Source organism: Notamacropus eugenii, chromosome 7, assembly GCF_028372415.1.
Source record: "Notamacropus eugenii isolate mMacEug1 chromosome 7, mMacEug1.pri_v2, whole genome shotgun sequence".
Lineage (NCBI taxonomy): Eukaryota > Metazoa > Chordata > Mammalia > Diprotodontia > Macropodidae > Notamacropus > Notamacropus eugenii.
In genome coordinates, this window is record NC_092878.1 from 106,283,786 (window position 1) to 106,289,785 (window position 6,000).

Consider the following 6,000-nt stretch of genomic DNA (forward strand, 5'->3'; position numbering starts at 1 on the left):
CACTGAGAATGCTTTCTGATTCTGATCTCACTTCTCTGACTCAGAGATTCCTAGGATGGGGCTTGGGGCTGTGTAGTAGACGAGTCGAGAGACCCCAACAGAAATGAGGAAACCAGGTATTTGAGTTTGTATTTTTCTTCTTTCCCAATATTCTCTGCTCCCTGTGCCCGTTATAATAAAACAAAAGAAAGGTGGGTGAAGCCCAAACCTTCGTTTGCCCATCCCTTGTGAGGTCTTATTCCTAGTAGTGTTACCTGTCTGACTCACACCACCTAGGAACCCCTCCCAGTGGACTCTTGCTCTCATCTGCACTGCAGGGTTCAGCTCTTGACAATATTAATCTTTGTCTCGAACCCTCCTTCACCCTCTCCTGGGCACTCCCTTCCTCCAGGGCAATCCTATTGGCACCACACCCTTTCCTTCTTAGGCTTAACCTTTCCTTCAGAGCCTTCCATTGCAATTAATAAGGAGGTGGCCTCCACATGTTCATGGAAAGCCCTGGAATTCTGATAAAAACCCTGTAAATGTCACTGAAATTTTTATTTTGGATTAGATACTAACCTCTTATGTGCTTGGTTATAAAAGCCTATAAATCACCTAGATGAAGGGCGGTGTACTCCTTTGTTTCCTGGGAATGGAAGAAGAAAAGGTCCTGTCTCCTGCTAATCTGGAGAGCGAGGGGATGCTGCCCAGATGATGGGCTGGGGGATCTGGGATGACATTGAGTAGCTCCAATTTATGTAGCGTTTTAAAATCGGCAAAGCACTTCACGTTTTCTCAGCTGGTTGTCGCAATAACCCCATGAGATTGGTGCTATTATCATCCCTGTTTTACAGAGGAGAAAGCCTAGGTTGACTGAGGTTGAGAGACTTGCCCAAGGTCACACAGCTAGTAAGTGTCTGAGGAAGAATTTGAAATTGTCTTCTTGATTCCAAGGCCAGTGTTTTATCTACTAGACCACCTAGCTGCCCAGGTGTGAGAGGAAAGGACTGAAGGAAGGAAGGAAAGGAGGAAAGAAAGAAAGGAGAAAGGTAGCGAAGCTGTGTCACCTGATTTCTTAACTCGTTTTTCTCTTTTCCAAATATAATTATCTGAAGATGTTCAGGGGAAATATGTATGCATATATGAATGGATGTTTGTACATACATTATAGACATATATGCAAAAATATGTGTGCATATATTCACATACAAATATGAACAAACATATACAAACACCTGTATGCGTATATATTTATATGTATACATGATTATTGAACATATGCTTACTGTTTTGAAAGAAATTATGTGTGACTTTCTATACTTTGAATTAATGAGAATTACAAGGTTTCAGGTATATTGGTAAATATTATGTTTCAAATATGGAATGCAAATCACATTAATTTTTTTAAAAAGAGTTACTAAGCTGTTGGAAACATTGACCTTAGTTCAGGAATAGGAGGAATGTGGGAGAAGAGTTGGGTCAGATATATTTAAATGGAAAATGTAGGTTTATTAGTTGGCATTATGCCCATGATTTCAGGCATGATTTTCTCCTAAATGTCCCACTTACTCTTTCCCTCTCCCCCTGCAACCTCCCCCCTCCCCGCCCCATTCACACTATTAGCCTAGTTTGAACATCTTCTTAGACTATTTTGGGAGACTTTAAACTGGTATCTTTGCCTTCTGTCTCTCCTCCATCTGTCCCTATCCTGGAGGATATTTTGTTATTTCAATGTGTTAGACCTGGAGTTAGGCTCAATTCAGGTTCAAATTCTGCCACAAGGTGTAGCTTTGCGAACATGGATAAGCCACTATGAGAGGTTATCTTGCAGCCTCAGGTTCCTCATCTGCATCATTGGGTTATTGGGTTGTACTTCCTACTGCGTAGGGTTGTTGTGAGGATTTATAAGTAATTATTTCTGCAAAGAGTTCTGCAAACCTTAAAGCAGTATAGAAATATATACTCTCTGTGCTCTCTCCTTCACCAGGACATCTTGTAGGCCCTCCTCCCTTTTCATCTTGTGTGACTGTATAAAATAGGGCTGACCCCAGGGGAAGGGTGTGTCTTAGGAGATGGTCAGTTTCTCCTTCTTAGAGGTCTTTGGCAGAGGCTGGTGGACCACCTGTCAGATGTGTTATGGTTGGTGTTCCTTTCCCACCTGAGTTGGACCAGATGTCTGCTAAGGTCCCCTCCAACTCTCACAGTATGTCATTCTGATTTTGTGACTCTTATCTGTGTCCTCCTAAAAATCTTTCATATCTACAGAACATTTTTAGAGGTCTTCTTTTGCATTTCCTTATATTTCTTGCATACTAGAGCAACCAACCAAATACCAAGTTTGGGCTGTTCAACAGTTATCTTCACTCACTAGTTGTCTGGTTGACTTCATTTTCTTGTCTCACATGTCCTTGATTGAGCTTTGCTTGGTGCACATGAATTATCAAGCAGCTAGGCAGTGTAGTAGATAAAGCATTGGTCACGTGTGAAAATGCAGAACTCATTCTATATGTATTGTCTACCATCTCTGCTGGGATGCAGGAGGCTTATTCATCATCAGAGCATGATTGGTCAGAAGGATTAAATCTTATTGTCATACACATTTTTACTGCTCTGGGGTCACTTGTAATTTTGATACCCCTGAAAATTTGCTTTTTCATTATTTATAGCTCATGTAGCATCACCAGGAAAATACTGGTGTTAAAAATATATGCTTTAGTGTCAAGAAATATTTGGAATCCTTGAGAGCACTGCACAATTTATTAAATGCAATCCAGATCACGGACAGTAGACTCTTTCTACAATATATATCTTCTGTTGCTCAAGCCTTTAATGGCTTTCCATCAAGTAGAGTATCAAGTCCAAATTCCTTAGCCTAGTACTTTCAGGAATCCTGTTACCTTCTCCAATGTACATTTTGAGAACTATAACTCACTCTTCCCCTGACATAAACTCTCTATTTCTGCCAAATTGGTATATTTACTATCCCTTAACCATAACCTGTGCTTCTCCAATACCATCACTTGAAGGCATTGGTCCTTGACATTCGTTTGTCCTTCTCATCTTGTCCACCTTTTCCATTCTTGTTTTTCCTTCAGAAAAGGACTCATAGTCTTCCTTCCTTTTCAAAGATTTCCATGGCCCCTCAAAAATGATGTAATCTCTCATTCCTCTGAATCCAAGTTGTGATTATTGTGAAAATGATTCATTGGGCAATTCCTCTAGGACTACCTAACGACTAGTCCCGATTGTAGACAGCAACTATCATGTAATATCTTTTATTTTGATATTTTGTTTCTCTACCTAGATGGAAAATTCTTTAAGGTAGAAGCCATGGTTTAAACTTATTGGTATCCTCTTAAAGTGTCATCGATTCTCACATCACCCAGATAAAATTCCCAAGAAGTGCTGTCTAGACAAAAGGATTTCTAAAGAGTACCAAAATGGCAGAACACCTAGAACCTAGTCATTCAATGGCTATGATCTCATCTTAAGCAGCCATCACAGAACTTGAATTAGAAGGGTCCTCAAAGGTCATTCAGACTATTTCCTTCATTTTTACCAGTGTTGGAACTGAGGCCTAAGGAGGCTAACTGATTTGCCCAAAGTTAGCCAGTGAAGGTCAGGGGTAAAGTATGAATCCAGATCCTTTGACTCAAGGGTAAATTTTTTTTTTCACAAATATTTAATACTCACAGAGGCTACAAATCACTTTCTGAAACAAATTTTAGTGTGGAAGGAGTCAATTCAAAGAAGCAAGAATATTATGGGATTTGTCAAGCAAAAGGAATTCAGGTCTATATTGGAGGAAAGTCTGTTTTAATAAAATTAGCTACAATGATTTCTGAGGCATGGCATATGATGTGTATATTAAAATTATTTTGACAAAATTGATATAATTAAAATGTGTATAAAAATACTGTTTGCTGAAATTTTGAAAGCATTTTTGATAATTCAAGAAATTGCATCACTTCTAGATGGTGCTTCCTGAATTCTACTAATTGATGCATATCTTTTATTGTAAGGGAATAGATCTTTAACTAAGCCTTTATCTGAGCTTAAATTCAATTATTTTTTGATTATCTAAGTTGTTAGAAGGAGGCAGCATGATTAGAAACTGTCTGAGTCCTTCCCTATTCCAATCCATTTCTCAAACTGATTTTTCTAAATACAAGTATTACCATTCCACCCCTTAAATAATAAATTCAAAGGTTCTAGGGATGTGCTCAAGTCAAAGCTGATTGTTGAGTTTTCAGTGTGATCACTTACTCATTGAAAATTGACAAAGATTACAAATCAGGTCTTGATTGATTGGTTTTGTTGATTGTTAATGGAGAAAATACTAGTTATCCAAATTAAACTTAAAATGTGGAAAATACATTACTTCCCTCCACACAGGTGGTTGCTAAACATTTACCAGCACACCCCTATAGGGTTCCTTAGGACCTATCAAATATAAAGTCATCTCCATCTCTTGACATCACATGCTTTCTGGGCTACAGGTCTCTAACTCCCCTCAAATACTCCATGATGCAGTCAAACCAGCTTTCTTGCTGCTCTTTACAGATGGCACTCTATCTCCCATCTTTGAGCTTATGTTCGATCTGTTTCTTAGGCTTGGAATGAACTCTTGTCTTCACCTCCACCTCTGGTAGTCTTTGACTTCTCTCCATACTCAGCTCAAGCCGCTCCTCCTGAATGGAACCTTTCCTTATCCTCTCAGTTGCTAATACTTCCCTTCTACCCAAAGGTTATGGTATATATTTGTTTATGTAGAATGCTGTCTCCCTCATTAGAACATAACTTCGATGACAGGGAGTATTTTTGGTTTTTTGGTCTTTGTAAATGTAGGACTTGATGTGGTGCCTGGTGTATAGTAGGTACTTCATATATGCTTACTGATGGCCATAAGTAACTACAAAATAATTTGGGGAAGAACTAGCATTTAGAGGAATTTAGAGTCAGCAATAGTTAGCATATTAGTCAGCATTTAGCTGAGCTTTGAAAGGAGCTGGGGATTCTAAGAGGCAGAAGAGAGGAGGGAAGCAAACATCTGTTATAGACTTACTCTGTACCATGAATTGTACTAAGCAGTAGACAAATATCTCATTTGATACAACAACCTTGGGAGGTAGATGCTATTATCCCCATTTTACAGTTGAGGAAACTGAGACAAACAGAAGTTAAGTGACTTGCCAAGGTTCAAACAGCTAGTGAGTATATGGGGTCATATTTGAATTTAGGTCTTCTTGACTCCAGACCCAGAACTCTATCCACTGGTCCATCTAGCTGTACAAGTGAAAAGGCTCTTTTCAAAGTATGGCCAAACTTTTCTGTGAAGTTTGGATTCAGTCAAAGAGTCACGTTTGAGGACCAAGAGGGCCACATGCGGCCTCAAGGCCACTCCTGGCCCACCTTTTCAGATTATTGTTTTATGATTCCCTGTCACACACTCTACCTTCCACATAAACACAACAATTGCTTGTTTTTGGATTTCAACATTCCATCTCTTGCCTCCCAATTTTTGCATAAGAAGACCCCCCCATGCCTAGAACCCACACTCCCCTTATTTCTTCCTTTCAGTTTCCCCATAGTGGTTCAGTGCATCACTCTTTTGCTGCCTCCTAGGTGAGGCCTACTCTAATCCATCCAGTTATTGGTACTCTCACCCCACTCAAATTTCTGTGTATTTGCTTTTCAATGTGCATATTTTATGTCTCCCCCCACCCCAGGAGAATGCAAGTCCCTTGAGGTCAGGAATTGTTGTTTCTATCTTTATATCTCCCAGCGTCTTGTTCATGTTCATGAATTTTCCTAACAGAAAACTCATGTGAAGAAGGCCTTCAAATGGTGGTCAGAAAAAGCACCATAAAGTTTCTCTGAAGAACTTTGGAATCAATTGCATGACAAACGAGACACTGGCCTAGGACTTCCCAGCATAATGTGTCCCCTCTAAAGAAGGCACTGTGCTATATGAGTGAAGCCAAATTGTAGGAGCTCAAAAGAAATGGGAGATGGGAA